Source organism: Cygnus olor, chromosome 6 (genome assembly GCF_009769625.2).
Source record: "Cygnus olor isolate bCygOlo1 chromosome 6, bCygOlo1.pri.v2, whole genome shotgun sequence".
In the NCBI taxonomy this organism is placed as follows: domain Eukaryota; kingdom Metazoa; phylum Chordata; class Aves; order Anseriformes; family Anatidae; genus Cygnus; species Cygnus olor.
The window spans coordinates 13,562,505-13,581,968 of NC_049174.1; the positions used below are offsets into that span (position 1 = coordinate 13,562,505).

Sequence of the window (19,464 nt, forward strand, 5' to 3'; positions counted from 1 at the left end):
TGCTGTCTATCAGTTGCGGGTAGCATCACCAGCTCACGTCAGTGAAATCACGATGCCAACCTGTCGAGCACACACACACACACAGCACGAGCGCGCCCAGTTCCTCTGAGGCCAGTTCATTGACAGCAACAGATTTGGCCTGGCAGACAGATCTGATATTTCAGCCGTTACCCCGAGGGCCACAGCGTCCCTGCTCCTCCTGTGTGTTTCAGTACCTTATTCTGCATCTTCTGTCGCTCAAACGTGCTCCAACACTTGTTGAAGTCAACGCAAAGCCAGTGGCAACTGAGCCTGCTGCCTTATTTATTGTATTTTGGTGTGCAATTATGCAACTATTATTTACTACTTGCTTATAGTTAGACTACTATCAAGCTAGCAAAGTGTGATTTTTTGTGTGTATAAATAGCCTTTGCGAACCATAACATAGATACCGCAGCGCAATATAAATCCACAGCATGAATCATTGCTCTCTTGAGATGTGCATGGAAAAGAAGAGGTTACCAAGCCCTAGACGGAGATGGCCCCATTTAACACACCGTACAGCGCAGGGGCAGTTTTCCTTGCATTACATTCAGGCATTTCCCCTGGTTAAGGTGAACAGAAGAGTGCAAACACGGCCCTGAACTGTTACCAGCTCTGATCCACTACTGAGTGAAGAAGAGAAGATAACTCTAGGAAAGAATATGGCGATGGGAAATGAAGTTACCTGCTGCTCACAGAGGTTTCTCTCAGCTGCTTCTCAATAGCTCTCCACAAATCCAGCCATGTGTTTCGTGTCAGTTCTCAAGTCTCCTCTCCACAATGTGCTGCTATCAGGGAAAGAAAGGCACAACTGAAATACCAGGCAGTGCTCCTGCAGTTTTTACCACTGTAGGTGTTCAGGACAGGATGACAACCATGCTGGTGACACCTGCTAGTCCAGCTCGGATACAAAAGAGTCCAAAAAATACTTCTGATGGGAGCATTTAAGACACAGATCCTCTCTCGGTCTTGAAGGAACTGAGCATAAGGTGAAACTATGCATCCTGAACTTACCTCTGCCTGTTTCCAGGGCAGCTGCTGCTGTGGGCATTGCTCCTTGCCCCAAGCAAGGCTGGACCTCGTCAGCTCTCTGTGCCGGTAAAGCCCCGCTTCTGCGAAGGGCTTGTGGCTCTGCCTGCTCGTGGCTCTCCATTTGGTCCTACCATGGGGACTTAAAAGTTGCCAAACCCATCAGGAACTGCCGCATTTTTCCATATCTGTATGTCAGAATCATCCACAAAACCTCACTGAGAATGAGACAATACGTAACATAGTGGTACTCTAATATTTATTGTGCCATCTGCATTAAATTTGGTGGAAGCAATTGTGCAGCCCAAGCGTTAGTCAGAGCTGTGATGTAGCGAAACTTCCCCCATCTCTCTCCTCCCCTCCAGCAGAAAGCCTTTACCTCCTCAAACACTGCCTAGCTCCCTGCTGCTGACCCGAGGGCCCACGTACCTAGGGTTTTCCCTGGCACACTTCTGCTCTTCTCTTCCCTCTAATTGCAGCTGCTTTTCAACATTGATCATACAGACTCATTTATTTTCAATCACAGCTTCCTCTTTCTAAATGAGTCCTTCTCACCCCATGAACTGACCATCAGGAGGTGTCTGTAAAGCAGGAAACCCCCCAGCTTTTCCTTAGAGCCTTTTTCAATCCTGATTTAAAAGAAAATAAAAACCCAGTGCGTCATGTATTCCTGTACCCTCCTCTGGGCTCCAGAGTAGCTGGACAAACAGGGTCTCTCCCCCAGTTTTATGTCAAAACACACTATTTCCAATGCAGAACTTGACAGCCTTCCAGAAAAAATAACGCGGCAGGACAGAAACCGGGTTAGGAATGACAGCGAGGAAAAATGATACCCAGCCTAGATAAAACCTTAAGTATTGTCAGTCAGCAGGAGAGCAGGGACTCGGACATTTTTGGCAGGATACCCAGGAAGTGGGAGTGTGGGGCATGGGGGCAGACGGCGCGGGTTGTCTCCCTGCCTCCTCGCAGGAGCTGGGCAGGCTGCAGCTCTCCTCCTCCGTGCAGTGCTTTGAGCTCCTCAGCTAAAAAGCTCTAAGTGCATCGTATAAAATGTTTTTATTAGTCTATCAGGTGCATGATTACGAGGTCTCATTTTATAGCCACAAATAGCCAATAATTACCTTAGCATCCCATTAGCCCTAGTGTTCAGCCAGACTATTCACTCGGGAATTGGTCCATATTCAAAAAGCAGGCCAATCCCCCAACTTGGAGAAAGCAGTTTGGCACGCTGCAGTCAAGTCCATAAACTTCCAGTGTAGAGGTGGCTTAATTAGCAAGTTTCCCAGTTAATTTTTCATGGGGATACCACAGCTACTAGTCTGTGGTCAAAACCTGTCTAGAGGGCGAGCCCAGAAGCTGCCCCAGACTGCTCACCTCCTCCTAACTCACCTCCCCCACATTTTTCCAAGCTGCCAGCAGCTGCAGGGCGGCAAGGAGCTGCTTTCTCCTGCTGCCTCTCGTGCCCACAGGTCTGTTGCACCTGGGGAACACCGCTGGCATGCAGAGGACACCCAGTGCTCGTGCTGCCTGGCTGTGGTGTGGCCCGAAGCACAGGCACTGCTGTGGGCACCGGGCCAGTGACGGTGTGTGGCAGAGCCACGGGGAGAGCCGGAGAGTGGCACCGCTGCCGGGGAAATGGGAGTGCTGAGGCAACCTGGAAAGGGGAAATGAAAAGAGGGGAGCAAAAAAAAAAAAGCCACAAAAAATGAGGAAAAGGAAGAGAAGAACAGAGAAGGGAGGTGGCAAAAGAAACAAAGAGACAGAACAAGGGGATGAGGGACAATGAATAAACGGAAGAAACAGGGAAGAGAATGGAGGAAGCAAAACTAATGGAGTTAAAATCCATCATTGGATTAGCGGGGAGCGATCCCTCGCGGCTGGGGAGCTGCTCGGGTGTGCTGCTGGGGGCCTGCTCCCTGCAGCCTGCACGGGGGAGCAGTAGTGCCGGCGGGGGGAGGAAAGCCCCTGCATCTCCAGAGTTAATAAAAAAAAGCTTTCAGACTTCGGCAGGCTGACTAAATTAGACTGAATATAAAGGTGCTGTATTATTTCTCAATACGGCAGCGGTATGAAAGGAGGGAATGGGTTTCTTTTGAAGCAGCTGCTGTGTAATCCAGGGCTTTCAGGTGTACTTCAACCAAACGCTCTCCTGGTTTCAGCAGGTTAACTTCATTAAAGGCTCCATCTACCGCTTTAATGTTCACTGAAATCCCACTGGGTGGGTACATTAGGCAGAAATAAGCCCCGCAAGATGATTGCATGCTGTTGTTTGGTACAGTGAATGGACCTGGGAGGGAAAGTGGAAGAGGGGAAGGGGTCACACCGTGACCCAGGCTGGAGAGGACAGATCTGGGACCACTGTAACATACCAACAGGCCTAGTCTTTTGGTAACAGCAGCAGAAACCCCTGAAGTGAAACCCCAAGCCTGCAGACAGCCATCCCTCCTGTCTCCATCTCCACAAATGACCTACCTGGTTCCTGCTGTGCTCCAAGATCTCCCTGCTCCATGCTGCCACCAGTGCTAGGGGCTCCTCATATGAAGGACAGCTTTTCTGCAGATGCTGGTGGGTTTTCTTTCTGGACTCAGCAGTTCCCTTACAGACAGGCATCTGATACTGTCCAAGCGTGGGCTATATGTGGCGATGTGCTGTGGAAACAAGAGTCTGCATTAAAGCTCCTGAAGCACCAGCCTGGCACAGGCTCCCAGCTTGCAAGGGGGGTGCCCAATCCCCCTCAGCTTCTCCTCACTGGCAGAGGGGACCATGGAGCCCTCTGCCCCTCCATCAGACCCTGGCACGTGGCTTTGCTATTGAGGGCTTTCCATTGGGTTTGATTTTCTTACCCCACTGACACAGTAGGGTGTGGTTAAGAGTCTTGAAAAATCAAATAACCTCCTGCTAGTGTGAGGTGACCCAAGCCCTGTGCGTTCATCTGGTAAAAGCACCCAAAATGACCCACCATCCATGGTCTCTGCAGGTCTCTACCCACAGGGCAGCATCTGGTCAGCTTTACGCTGGAGAAGCTCCAGGTGGACCCCACTCCAGGCAGGGTCAACAGCAACTTCTCTACAGACCAAATTAGAGGGGCACAGTTGTGGACACCTACCCAGTTACAGCCAGAAACCAAGGGCCTCATTTAAAGTCTGCTGAAGCTGGTGAGAGCTCATCCATCAACTTCCCTGACGTCTGGATGTGACCCAAGCGGCTGAGCCCTGCAAAGCCAGCATGATGTCTTTAGCTGTAAGTGCCGCCATCGACTTCCGCCGGGCTGGCTTCCACACTGTGTTGTGCTCCGGAGTAAGTGCTTACAGGGCTGTGTGCTCAGTGTTAGAAAGGGACACACCAGCAATCTTATTAAAACACCACCTTAAAAATACACACATTCTTAAACCAGCAAGTCATTTTGACTCCCCCTTGCCTGAAACTTGGCAAAGACATTCTTAGGCCAGAAGCGATTTCTTTTTCCTATAAACAAAATGCCATTACCATGCTTTGGCTCTTTGCTTGATAGATTCTGGCAAGAAAATGTGTGTGTATATTTTAAAGGGCTTTCTCTTTTGCTTATCATGCTTTAGCTTTTGACCTCTCCTCTCCCCCTGCGCCCAGGCACATTCCAGTGCTGGCTCCTGTGGCGGTACGTCGCACGGCCCTCCCAGCGACTGGGCTAGACGCTCCTTCCAGCAGAGAGCACATTCTTCTGGAGCACTATCATGGGGGGAAGCTTTGAGCTATGAAAGGTCGTCTTTCCCTTTTAATCTTTTATTTTCTTTGATGTTCATTTTAAAACAAATTATTGTGCCTTATTTGTATTATGGTACCTGGCTCAGCAAGGACTGGGACCCTTCTGCTGTCCAAACACAGAATCAAAGACAGTTCTTCCCTAAAACAGTTTACAATCTGAAGAGACAAACAGACAGAAACCAAGAACCAGATACAACGTGGATGACAAGCCCGTGGATTACTTTTGCATTTAGTCAAGTTGTAAACTGTTGAGGGAGAGAGTGCCATACGTCTACGCCTGTGCAATATCAGAGGTAGGAACTTTCCTCTGATACTGCTGGATACCCTGTTGTTTGGAAACGGGTTTTCAACACAAAGCACTTACGTGAGGATGTCCCTGAAAGTCCTAAGGGACCACTACTTTTCACCTGCCATCACCAAGCATGTTTCAGTAACCCAAAAAAGCAATTTCACAACAGAAAGAAGGCATGTATTCTGCTAATAAATGACAGATGAGGACAGGGAAGGGAACAGATCTAGTGGATCCAAGCTGATAGTGAGAAGCAAGGCTGAGATGTTTTCATCACAGACAAACACTCCTGTATTTTGGGAACATTTCAGAGCGCATTTGGCACAGAACTGATGTACATGTTTACCTACCGAAAGATTTCATAGCGAAGCTATGATCTTGCTGGGAACAGCTCTGCTGGATGCAGCAGGCAGAGGACTGTCTTTGTAATCTTCCCTTTGACACACGTGTGCACCTCAACTCAAGACCTCGTATTTGTGTCACTTCCTAGACAAGAAATCCATAATCTCAGAGGAGCTTTTCCCTGCTTCCTTTCCCTTTCCTTGAACATTCTGAGTCACAGTTTCCCTCTGGGCCGGGGCTGCTTCCTTATCATTGCAGCATAGCTCCTTTTTTCCCCAGAGGTTTCTTCCTTGTCTCCTCAGGATCCCGCACACACAATGCCATTGATTTGCAGTAAAACTTCTCATGGAAATCAATGGTGCTAAGCCTGCTTCACAGTCAATAGGATGGCACAGCATGGCTGCTGAGAGGCACAGAGGCCCATGCCTCAAATAACTACACCGGATGGTCCTCGGGGGAATTGGGACCTACAGAAAATTAACCATGCCCATTTTCTGGGCAGCTTGTACCACAGGGCAATGTTTCACTCTCATGCTAAGCTGCCTTCACAGGACTTTAGGAGCACATGGGCCTCCTCAAATTCAGATTGTTCCACTCAGAAGCTTAAACTTAGGGCTTAACACCAAAAATCTGCTGCAGTAAAGAAATGCACTAAAATAACAACTATCAGGCTTCATGAAATGAGGGGTGGGTTTGTGGCCAAGCAGCTGCAGCTTAGGAGACTCAGTAGGGTCTTTTGGTCTTCCTGCAGTGGACAAGTGATTCAGGACCCAACCCAGTGTTAGCCTGTGGGCAGTACTAGTCCTTTAGTGTATTGCATTTCATTTCCACATTAGCGGAACAGAACTGCTAATACTTTTTCTCTCCCACCCCTTCTCTGAGTTCTCTACTTGATTATGAACTCCTGAATGGTCTCTCCCCATGTGTAGCATAGTAGGTCCAGTGGCTACTGTAATACAAACAATATTAAGTTACAGGTTTTTCTTTTTCCTCCACAGTGTGCTGCATTTATCAGCATCAACCAGGAGCCCAGCACAGTCAGGCTTTCCCTTGCTCTCAGCACCTCAGAGCATTTGGGTTCACAAATCTCAGTATTAATAATACATTGTGCAAAGTTGGTACAGAGCTCAAAGTTTTCCGTGTGTGTGCTGAAGTTTGATTGTAACTGTGGGTATCATTATCATCAAAGAGACTGAGGAATGGCAGCTTTTAGTTAAACAAATGGAAAGCTGTATTTAGTCTCTTTTGCCACATTGTGATAGGAAAGAATAAAGGCTTTTAAATATATTTTACAGCTGCCGTTTCTTAGGTTTTCTGCCTTACAATAGTCTCCGTGGTTCTGACTGGGAAGTTGTTGCAAAAGCTTTTTGTTTTTAAGTCTCCTATTGAAATAATACATATTAATTGCCTCATTCCTGAGTTTTTTGTTGTGGTGGAAATTTCAGATGGGGGGTGGATGGATGAGTTGTAAACCATCAACAGCTGAGAGGGGGTGCACTGCTACCAGAGAGTGAGGGAGAAGAAAGTGCGAATACAATTGGCAGAGGAGCCCAGGGGTCTTTGGGGGGAGCAGCATAGAGACAGAGCCAGGAAGGGGGAGCCAAAAGTGCTCAGCAAGGAGGCCAGGTGGGAGCAGGGACAATGCCAGAAAGGAGCAGCATGAGAGTGCACTCTTTGAAGAGAAAAAAAGAGCTAGATTTGTCACGCTGAGGCCACCAAAAAAGAATATCAATGAAGCAATTAGCTCTGTGAGCAACAGGACAAATGAACACCACTTTTCTAGAGGTGCCTAGTATGTGGTTGGATCCACTGCCGTACAATAAAGGTTGAGCTCAGTTTTTTCTTGTAGTGATAGCACGAGAGCAGTCTCTCTGTCCTCTGTCCCCAGCTCAAACCTTGCAGGAGATTTATATTTCTGATGAAATTGCCCCAAGGTTCAAAAGTTACTGTGGCAGCAAGAGATACATATAACCATATACAAGCCTCTTTGCCTTACAAACTTAAGCTGAAAGTGTGTATGTATATCCTATGTAATACTTGCCAACACAGTGCCACCTCAAAGGGCTACAGGTGGTTTAGGAAAGCCACAGTGACTGCAAACAACTTCCATGTTACATGACACAGCCCTGAGTCACTAGACCCATTCAGGGCAGAGCAGAGACCCCCGTGCTCCTCAGCCCTCTTGTGCCACCACTCACCTTTGCTCTCCAACAGACATTTTGGCTGCTTTCCCCCGATGGTGCTGATAATACAGAGGCAGTGGTTTTCTCTCTTCAAAGTACTCTAACACGTTCAGACCAAAGGTGTTCAGGGAAGGCAGCGTGAGCTCCTGTCTCCTCTCAGCTCAGCCCCACAGCATGACCACGGGTCCCACACATGCCAGGTCCTGGGTGACCGTCACCTAGATGAGCCCTGCTCCAGTGCTGATGCCAAGCAGAAGGTGAGCAGCAAAGAAGCCCCATCTGTTAAACACATGAAAGGTGAATTGACTGGAGTTCAAGCCAAGTACTGAAACATAGCTGTGAAGCTGAAAACTTTGTTCCAAAGAAACAAAGACCCACTTTAAAATAAGTCCAAAAAATCCCATCCTGCTTCCATTGAAGTCAGTGGCAAAATTCCACTGGTTTACCCAGGAACAGGATCGGGCCACTTCCAGACAGATTTACAGCCAACATATGCTGTAACGCTTGCAGACTGCATGCACTTACTTCTATTTCCAGCCCTGTTTTAAAAAATTATAGCAAATGCCTATGGATTTGTGTGTATGAGTTATTGTGCTGCTAATGAGAGGAAAAATTACCCGAACATGGTTTAGATGGTCATCTGTTGCCAGCACAGATGAAATTGCTGGGTCATTCACTGGCTTTGTATTGCTGTTCATCCCATTAGCATTTCCATTAGAATTATTGCAAAATGTAACTCAATTTCTTTCCTTTTTTTTTTTTTTTTTTGGCAGATGTGGGGAGGGACACGGCCTCTTTTTGCAATCAGAGTTGCTAAAGAATTGGTAGTGAAGTCCTAGCCACGCTTTTGCACCACTCCACTGCCACTGAAGGGATACTCCGCTGACAGGACTGCTCTTTCTGAGCTGGGGAGCAGAGGGGAGAGGATCTGTGAAATGAAAGACACTGAAATAAGTTCTTACAGCTGAAGGCCTCTAGATGTAATGTGTGTGCTCACACGCTATAAAACTTTGGCTAATTCATTCCCACATGCTCCTTGCTTTGGGCAGCTGAGTCTGTCCCTCTTAAATGTTACGAAGTTTTCAGTCTAAAGCCTAAAAAGATCTTGTTTTTCAAAAGTGCTGTGGAGAACCAGCAATCAGTAGGTTCTCCAGAAGCTGCTGTTTTGCCAGTCCCTTCAGTAAGCAGGCCCCATGTTCTCTGCAGCTATTATTATATAAAAAGAAGAGAATCATCTCATGGCTGAAGACTCCCTCCCCTCACTCCTCCCACTTGGAAAAAAAACCCATCCATTGTTTTCCTGTAATTGATCAAGCATAAACATTCAGCTCTACAGTTTTACAACTAATCACTCTACTTCTAAGACACGTGTTTGCAGCTATGCAAGGCACCAGCTGCTGTCATTCCAATGGATATTAATTTATATTGTCTCCCGCTCCCGTCCTCCCTGCACCGAACACAAAGGGAGCGGGGTGGCAGCGGGAGCTTTATATGAAGACATCTGCTTGAAAGGCAGACAGTAGCCGTGCTGCCGAGATTGCACCTGGACTTTCACTGAAAAATCAGGCACACCAGTTGCTTCCTGGCACTCCAGGCTTTGTTACATGCACCACGCATTTTTGACCACTGTTATTATTTATTTATCTCACTCGGAGGGAAATGAAATGCCAGGACAGAGGGAGATTTCAGGAGCAAAGCAGAGCTTTGCTGAAATAAAATAACGCAGAGAAGCAGTGCAGAGAGGGGGGCGAGGAGGAGGAAGGGGAAAGCTGGCACCTCTGATTTTAACCCCCAGAATGGTTCTCTTGGGGAGAGGTGAATAGCTGGCAATGCTCAGCTCCTCTCCAGAGCTGCTGGCTGCTGACCAGGTTTGTGTGCAGGATGAACCCAGCCACCTGCAGCCCCGGGAGGAGGAGGTGGCAGAGAATGTGACTTGGTTGTCCCTCTGTGAGATTCCACAAAGAGAGCGCACAAGCACTCACACTGCACTGTTTGTGCAACAGGAACGTACAAAGTTGGAGCTCCCCAAAGCCAGCTGCCAGTAACCAAGCTAAAAAGCACACAAATTTGCAAACTCCCCATCTGTGGTGTGATGGCCACAGCCCCGAACACAGCGGGCACACAGGAGAGCTCACAATCCACCATGGTACCTGCTACAGACCTCGTCTGGGACTGCCACAAGCCACTGCTCCTTCAGCTGGCACCCTGGGGGGAAATCCTGTGTACAGGGACATGTAGGGACTTATGCACTCTGGTAGCACAGCCTGTTCTGCTACAGTGTTAAGATACCATCTCCAAAAAAAAAAATCAACAAAAAAAACAACAAAGCTGAGGTCTTGACTATAGGGATGTGAAAGATTTCTTTCTCCTAAGAGCAGGACTGTTTCCCAATCCCTTTGCGTTCGCTAATCAAATACCAATGTGACTGGGGTCACATTACATTATGGCTGTCAGCTCTATGTGTATACTGTATTTTTCATGCCCTATCCTGGTCTGTTGTGTTGTGTTGCTGCTTCACCCCCAGAGGCAGCACTTTTCCTTTTTCTTTTCCTGCTTGCCTTGAGGTTTTGCCTAGAAACCCCTGTTTAGGCTTGGACTCTGTGCTGCCACATCCTATACAGATGACTAGTGAAAAGCTTACTAAGCAAAGAAGTTGGTTAAGCAGTTGCGCTGTGGGATTTTATTACACTAGTAAAGAACTGAGGGATGGTAATGTGCAGTTCAGATGTGAGGTGCTGTTTGCCTACATTTCCTGCAGCAATTTTTCAAAATAAAGAACCAGGGGATGTATTTCACTCTTTTTAAGACCGAGATGGACATGAAGGTCTGGGATTCTTTTACAACGTCTGAGCTAGCAGGGTTCCTGAGACAAATCTGAAAATCCTTTCTTGTTATTACATTACATGCCTGAATTCCCACTGCAGTATACCACATGAAGTCACTTACCCTCTGTGAGTGGGTATAAAATACCGGTTCTGGTGGAGAATTCATATCTAGGCATGTTTTATTGTGCTTTTTGCCCAAGGTAAATGAGAATGTGGGTGCGGGATGGGGAAGGAATCTTTCTTACCTGCTTTTTTCATTAGCTTAAGATGAACCTATTGATTCTGTTGGTAATTGCTTCAGAGCCTGCAGTTATGGGAAGGCGACACAAACATCTCCTTTTGTGCCTCAAAATTTTTCCTGTTCCTTGAGCTCATGGTTTCTATTCCTCCACTCTCCCCGCAGGTCTCCAGAGAGCTCTGCTTCCCCAGGGATACATATGTCACAGGGCACGAATCACGTGAAATATTAGCACTCCCTCTACACATACACTCTTAAATAAGTCAAGATATTTTGGGACAGAAATGTTATTTTTAGTATCTCTGTCCCTCTGTAGCAGCCGCTGAGAGGAAGAAGTTAAGGAGCACTGACCACTGTGCCATTAGACAGTTTTGACTGACTAGTCCCACTATAATATATGACTTCTCAAAAATGACGTCAGGAAGTAATACATTTTAACAGACGCTCACCACCCCCTTCTTTTCTATAAACAGAGCTGACATCTAGAAGGGGCAGGCTGCAGATGGTATTGTTTGTCTCTTAGTGACATGCATATCACAGGTTGAAGTTTCATGGGGAGTTGTACCCAGGCCACTGGTAAGTCAATACCTCTGAAGCAGTGTCCATTTAAAGGGATGCTCTCTAGCTGCACTCTTAGGAGGAGACCTAAGGTTCAAGGCAGATCGGGGAAGCATCCTATCTTACAGTCTCATGTTCCCCAAGACTCTTCCACTGGATTTCCCAGTCCATTATCCATACCTTCTGTCAAGGTTGTCCAGATTCCTAGGAGCTCTGAGCCAGATGATATTGGGATGATTTACTGAGGGTGGGATGCCAAATGCACTGTGGCAAACCTTGTGGCATTGGCTGCACAAAGCTTGGGGAGTGAGAGAGGCTATGAGGCATGCAAAGCACAAAGCGCTGGACCAATCCATTCCACAGCATGACCACACAAATCCTCACAGAACACACACACATCAAAATTGAAATTTTTTTTTCCTGTTAGATAAACTCCTAGATGTAACCTGGGCTCAAAATCTCAGGGCTTGTTTGCTGATCTGTAAGCTGCACCCATGCAATACAACTCTGTGTAGAGATATGTATTTGAATAGTTTTTTTCTTATTTTGGGGGCTTACTCTGCTTTTGGAGTGCCAGTGACTTTCATGTGCAGCCAGTGCTCCCCTCCATGCAGATGAGTAGGGTTTCTCTCTCTTGCAAGGGTTAACTGTGTTGTGTTTGTAAAGATCTTGGAGAGCTCTAATCCCTGTGGAGTGCCAAATCATCTCCTTCTTGCTCTTGCTTCCAAGTATTATGATTATGTGGGCCAAATACAAGTTACTTTTACGTGCACTGTAGCTCCGTCCAAGGGAGAGTAGGGTGCAGCTCAGATCTCTGAGCCCATTCTATACCCACATGGTGCCTTTGTGCCCTGGGGCTCTCCTGCAGGAAGGACTTGTGTGGGTCAAGCTATTGGGATGCCGAGGCTTTGGGTCTGCCTGTCTTGGGAAGGCAAAGGACAGCTGTAAAACTGCTACATTGAACACTTCGTCCAGCCTCCACCGAGGACCATCAGCTAATCACTGGATCACCAGCTGCTGGTACCAGTTGAGAAGAATCATCTCTTGAAATGCAGCCATGTCCCCAGGGGCCTCCCATTGCTGGGGTGAAGGGGGATGGCTCAACCACACCAGGGACAAGAGGAACCCCAAGTGCCTGTGACTACAAACAGATTGTGCAAGTGCCCAGGAGAGGTGGAAATGGAAAACAATCCTCTCTGTCCTGCCAACTCCACACTTCACCATCTCTCCACCTTAGTCATAGCAGAGGGGTGAAACAAGGGGCCTCTTTCCCAGCTTATCAAAGAGATGGGGATGAATGAACGGTTAGAAATACAGGGATGTGCTGCAGTGCCCAGCACAGTGGGGCTCAGCATGGACATGGCCCTGCCAGAGCCAGCGGAGGCCAGGAGGCAGGACCTGCCAGGAAGGTCCCTCCAAACAGAGGGTGAAGGACTGTAGAAAAGAGGAGCAGAGGGCTGGGAGTGGGCCTGGCATGATGCTGCAGCAGGAACCTCCTTCTGCCGGTTGGTTTTCAGCCATGTTAGCAGCCGCCGTGCTTAACCCCGGCTGATCAAAGCCTCAGTAGGAGATTGCACTCACCCTCCTGCCCTGTCACAGCGGCTGCTTCCCATTCAGCGGGGACATGAGTTATTCCTCCTTTGGGTGTGAGGCCCTCCTTGTGGGGACCGCATCTTCCCCTTAATCAAATAATCAGATGCACTTATTGTTGTGGAAATCATGCCCTCCCCTGAAATGCCTGACCAGAAACAGCTTCCTGGCTTTGTCTGCAGCCCCGCAGCCTGGATCCCACCTCTCCTCCGGCACCAGCCCGGCCTCAGGGGCTGCATGGGCAGCCAGCTCCTTGCGTGCTGTGCCTGCACAGAACAGACATCAGAGGGGACCCTGGCTGACAGGAATTACAATGCTGAGTGCTCTTCTGAGGTGTCCCAAATCTGGTGGGGGGCTGGTGCTGAGCAGTGAACAGAGCCCCTGGCCCTTCCTGCCACTGCTCACTGGAGCAGCCAAGGGCCCCCAGCTGCTCTGCTCCCCGGCGGTGCCGAACCAAACCGGGACCTCCACAGGCCACAGCCAGGCCCACAGAGCCTCCCCACCCCCTGCAGCCCCGGCTGTGGGCACACACCACTGTGGGGACCTGCTGCCGAGCTGCTGCATGGCGTGGGCTTCCCAGCCCAGCCAACAGCCTGCTTAGTTTGCCTGCTGCCCCCCTGCCCCTGGACCACACGCGATTTGATGCATAGTTTTTTTCCTCTGATCCCATATCCTGTTAGGAAAAGAAATGTCCTGACTGCACCGCACCAGCCTGAATTTTTTGGATTTTTTTTTTTTGTCCTGTTCCTTTCCTGTGTTTACACTCCCACAGCGCAACGTTTATTACTCTGAGGATAAGGACAACGTAAAAACATCTTAGCTTGAGAGCACTCACAGCAGGAGTGAAAGCAAAGTGAGCCCCTGCCCTGCTCCGTCACCAGTCAGCGCTGCACTGTGACAGGAGATCCCCATGCACAGACCGACGGAGGCAGCAGGACCCAGCATGTGGTTGCCTGCACCAGAGTTACCCTGTCCACAGCCTGCCAGCCTTGCACAGGGACACAAGCAATGTGCCTGTCCTCCCTCCAGGCGTTTTTTCTACCCATTTTGTGTTTTCACACCGATCTGCTTTCTGGTTTGTGAGCCAAGGCTCTGGCTACAGGAGGCACTGGGAGAAGGGAGAGGTGGAGGTGCAGGGAGCAGAGTGAACTAAGTGGAAGCGTTGTTTTTTGTTGTTGTTTGCTTTTAAATAAAAAGGCTAATAAATTAAAGCAAACAAGTACATCACTTGGCAGCTAAGTATCATGGGTACATAAGCATCAAAACATCCCCAAAGCTGAGGGCCTTGTGCTGCCTGGTGGGCTCAGTCCCCAGGCCCTGCTCCAGCGAGGCCGTTTGCTCAGCACCTTCTCACTCCCACTCCTTAGGCACAGAAGTGCCTAAGGCAACACTGTGCCCAGCTCTCTGGGACAGGGCAGCTGATGGGCGCATTGTTGGCTCTCTACACCTAAAACACAAATCCAGCTGGACTCAACCTTTTTGAAGTTGGTGAGAGAACAAATGACTCTTGTTCAGTACAAGCATCCAAGAGGACACACGTAACCAAACAGACAAAACAAAAGACGTCCTGCTCAAAACATCACCCCAAACACTGCCCATGTTGGGCTGAGGGCCCCTTTGTTCCTGGTGGTTGCAGGGCCAGGAGGACCCTGGAGCTCAGCTGGCAAACACACTCCTCCGGCGCCTCCAGGGCCCAGGGAGCCCTGCCCAAATGTCACTGCTGCGGCCAAGCCCGTGACTGACAAAAACCACGTTGCAGGGTGACTTGAATCATTTGCTGGCATCCCTTAGCCAGCCCCTGCCAGGGGAACGAAAACGCCCTAAAAGTGATGAATAAAACACCACACTAGAGCCGCTGCCATGACAGTGACCACCTTGGCCGTGCTTTGTGACCTGCTGCTCTGGTTGCTACCTTGCTGCCCCCTTTACTCCTCACACAGGAACCTTGGGCAGCGCCTTTCGCTGTCTGAAGCTGGGAGTCCCACCGGGGCTGAAGCCCAGAGCAATGGCACTGCCACAAACACTTGGTGGCATTGGCAGCAGCAGCGCAGCTACTGACAGACCAACACCTCCTCACTGACAGAGAGAGCATGAACTGGGAACTCTGACAGAGAGAGCAGGAACGGGGAACCATCCTGAGCTGAGGGAATGGAAACCTCAGTGTGTCCTGCCCAGATGGGCCCACCACTGCCCTGTCTTCCCTGGTACCCACGTCCCCAGGCCACCAAGGTGACATGTGCTACCCCCACATGATGGGTTCCAGGGCTCCTTGGTGCCTCCACCGCCCCAGGAAGGGGAAAAGCCACAGCCTGAGTTAAGTCTCATGATTTCCCTCTTTTAATGCTGAACACAGAAGAAAATCCACAAGCAAGAGCCTCAGGAATTCAAGCTTAGCGAATGCTGCCTCTGCTCACAGGAAACTTGGCCAGAAGTAAACTTGCAGAGGAATGTAACCGTTGCAGAAGATGGTGCTTGGCTTTTCAAATCCAAGGCCCCTAAATACATTGTGCTTTGGCTGTGATTTAGCATTCTTGCTTTTCTTTTCCTTTTCTGTTTTGTAGCAACGACAACCTAACCACTTTCCAACTCATCCTAACCCTCCCAACCTTGTTCCATCACTGCTCTATCACTCTGTTGTGCTATTAAAGCAATTTGGGGGGACTGAGCTGGGAAACAGCCCACGATAAAAACAGCCCAGTGAAGAAAAATGATTTTTTTCCCAATAGCAGCTCTGTTATCTTTGTCCTCTCACAGCAATGAAAACCCTTACAGCTGGGGAAGGAGAAAAGGCGTGGAGGATGGGGTGGGACCAAGTTGCTAGGAGGTAGGGTTGGGGTAGGAAGGGGAGCCTGGCAGCATAACTGGTAAATGCACATTGGACTCAGGCCTCAGTGTCCTTTTTCTTATACATAAAGAAAATGACAGGGAACTTGCTTCCATGCAAGGGATGAAGCGAGGAACAAGGAGGGAAGCAAGGAGAGGACGCATTCCATGATTAAGAGTATGCGTGCCTCTAATGGACCCAAATACCCTACTTGAACCTAATATTCTCGTAGCTGTGACTTATTTGGCCAAACTTGAATGTAGAGTTGGCAACTGGACATGCTAAGAGCACCTTTGATTTCCTCTGCATACTGAATAACCAGCAGCCTGTCAGTCTGCTTAACATAACCTTACAACAGCTTCAGGATTGACTCCCATTTATGCTTTGGTTTCAACCTTTCCCATCCTGGCCAGGCCAGTGAACACACTGCCACCATGCCAAGGCCCTGGTGCCTGCCCCACAGCACTCACCTGCTGCAGCACAGCTGCTCCACAGCACTCACCCTGCCCCAGCCAGGGCAGGAACCTCTCTGCACACACCAGCCCACTCTGCAAACTGCCACTTACAGAGATGCAGGTGTTGGGCCGACACGTAGCATGTGGAAATGTTGCTCTGTTTGAACACCTCCTGCTCGCTTTGCTGTGTATGGCTCAGTCCTGGCTGTTCTGTACGTCCATCCACTCATGAATCGTTTTCACCAGTTTTTCTCATGTGCATATACTGCTGTTCCTCCTGACTCCTCTTTCCTTTGGAGAGAGGGAATGGCTGGAAATATGTTGGAGGAGCAAACTGGTTTTTAGATCAAAGCAGCAATACCTAAATATATATGATGTACGTATATGTATAGCAACATACCTAGCAGGAAGGGGAAAAGGGAAGGAATGAGGGCTGCTTTATTTACTTTTATTTACTTATAATCTGCTGTCTTCATATTTGATCTACTTTTTATTCTCTTTTCATTCCTAGAAAAAATTATGGCAGATGAAGCCTCTTAAAATCATAGCTTGCTGGTTTTGAAATCTAGGCTGCAATTTAGATTAGCAATATTGGTTTCTTTATTTTTTATTTTTTTTGTACTCTGGATTGAAGGATATGATGATGAAAACTCAGCTTTAACAGAGCCTAGAGATTAAATCTCATTGCGTAGGTAAGGTTTTGGCAGAGAAGCAGACAGTGCTTCCTAACCAGTACCCAGAATTTGGAGAAGAATGGGGTAGGTTATAATGTAAGTTTACTTTTCTTGTAATGAATTTTAATGATAGCTTTCATGACTGCTTCTGTGATTCATAAGAGAAAATTAAAAACCCACACCTTGAAACTTACACGACAACGCTGCTAACATCTTGCAGTTGCTGGCATTATCTTGGAGAACCTTTCAGTCCTGTTTCTATGGCACATTGTTTTCCTCACAAAATGTATTTTAAATATAAAACATTGAAAGTTCATTGCTTCTTTATATCATTTTTATTCATTACCTGCTGGAAGCAAAGGGCACAGTTTTATATAGAATCCCCATTGAATATCTTATTTTGCAATTTTACTCTACTGTACATATTTCCCAATAAATTATTTTCTTTCAGATGCAGATAGTCTTCTGGAAAAGCGAAGCAGGGCTGTTTCCTCTGAACTGAGCTTTTTTTTTTTTTTTTTTTTCTTTTTGCTGTGAGCACAGCCAACTTGTCTGTCTTGGGTTAGTTTGTCAGGCATATTTTGGGAACATTTGGAGAATTAATTCTGTTTTAAAGACTACAATCACCTTTTTGGTCCCTGAAACCGGTTCAGGAATTTTGTGCCAGGCCAGCAATAGAACAGCTTTCGTACACGTCAAAGGCTCACTCTAGACAAGCAAAATGACCATGGAGATAAAATCTGTGTCTTTCTTGCAATCTATACCCACAAAGCAGCTGATTCAAAAGTGACTGCAATTTGTCCCTGTCTGTAACAGTGGCTCAGCCCCAGCCCATGCTGCACGAGAACGCCTGCTCCAGAGGCCACATGCTTTGACTCCGTATCGCTTTCGGGTGCCAGGAAAACTCTTGGTGTTGGTTACCTACATCCACAGATGGCCCAAGGCTTCTCAGCAGTGAAGGCAAAAGTTGTGTTTGAAGGTCAATGTGGCTCTGGGGGGACTTGAGAGCTCAGAGTGGATCTGTGAAGAGGGGGAATCTGGGAGAGAAGGGGATGCAGTGGTGGCAGTGATACCCAGGGAGGTGAAGGGAGGCAGGCTGGAGATTTGGGTAGCAAGATGTAACCTAGGGGAGGGGGCAGCAAGGGTTGTCTTTCTCTCCCTGGGCTGGTTAATGAGTTTCCTTACAATTCCTTCTTGCCCCTCTGTTTCTTCCCCAAGGCAGGGACAGCTTTGTGGTGCGAACAGTTCCTGACCTGATGGGCTTAGTGGATCGGTATCCCAAGGGGGTGCCAAGTGGGAACTGGGGAGCAATGGTCAGCGTATTGGAAATGTCATTTTCCTTGTTGGCATGTGAACTGCAAATGTCAGGGACAATCCTCTCCTCTCCATCACATAGTGCCTCTCCCCAGCCCCCTCCCCTGCCCCCCATTCCACCCTATTCTAATTTCTTATCCCTTCTCCTTTGCTCCAGTTGACTCTCCATCATTTCCCACTCTTCCTTGATCACTTCTACCTGATTCCCAGAGCAATCCTGTCTCTCCCAAAGGAGCTGTTTATGAAACTCTGATCACTGAGTTCTCAGCTTTTAATACACTCTCAGTTTGTCTTTTGCCACTTTGTATAACTTGTATCACTTGAGCAGGAGGAGAAACTCAGGCATCCGTGTTTTATCTGTCCAGTTTTTAGCAATGAGTGCAAATCATGACTCTATAAGTTTTAAAACTGGTGCCTACATGAATTATAATTTAATATGGGCTAAAATGGACTCAGAGTTGCCCATGAACAGTGTCTTTGCCATAAATGCCAAGATCCGCATTCAAAATATTTTGGAATGCAGTACACCTTCATTTTAACTCACCCATATCTTGTGTTGTAAACCTTCTGTTTTCTATCCTTCCACTTTGTTCTTTATTCTTTCGTTTTCTTCACAGCAAAATTTGCATCTCATAAATGCTACATTCTTTTTTTCTCCCCGTTCTAAGTGACTTTTCACTTAAATACGTACTATTTTGAATATTACATCATCTAACATAAACATAACACCCTTGCCTGAATCTCAGTATGCTCTGCAACCCATAGATCTGATCCTACCAAGATTTACGCTTGTGCATAATCTGGAGCGTGAAAAGTAGTGCCATCAGCTTCAGCAAAATGACCCACGTACCTCAAGTTAAGTACCGTGTAAAACTTTCAAGGAGTCCTAAATCTCTGGGAAGATAGTGCTGCAGCCGTCTCGCTGAAATACAGCCGCAGCTAGCTGGACCTGGTACAGGCTACACGGCCGCAGAACAGCTCGGTCTTCACTGACAACAAGAGCTGGATGTTGAGATGAAGCTGCCTGGGGAACTCTAGCAATGAACATGCAGTTGCCTAAGCTGAATTTGTTGAGTTGGCAAGGGACTTCTCTCTCTTTCTCTCTCTCCACCTCTCAGTCAGGGCTACGAAATCAGGACTCTGTCTCTACAACTGAAGACAATGCAGATTTAATGATGAATCACGTGAAGCTTGGTGATTTTTTTTTTTTTCTACAATCAGCACACAGCTGCTGTGGCTTGTTCTGTTGGTGTCACCTTACCAATTCTGATCCGGCCTGATCGCACACAGTCTTCTAACATCAAATCACATCCAGAGGTGAGGATGACTTTGTAGATACAAAGCAGAGAAAGACTCAACATGAAAATACATAATCATATAT

General features: G+C 47.8%; 1 long non-coding RNA gene across 1 annotated transcript; it reads right to left on the reverse strand.

Annotated features, from left to right (window-relative positions):
* Window positions 1-7,626: 7,626 nt before the first annotated feature.
* On the reverse strand, window positions 7,627-17,114 carry LOC121072229. The gene is made up of 3 exons (XR_005821084.1): window positions 16,964-17,114; window positions 16,207-16,405; window positions 7,627-7,884 (listed from the first exon to the last, which is right to left on the reverse strand). It is a non-coding gene; the product is annotated as an uncharacterized LOC121072229 (long non-coding RNA).
* Between the last annotated feature and the right edge of the window lie 2,350 nt (window positions 17,115-19,464).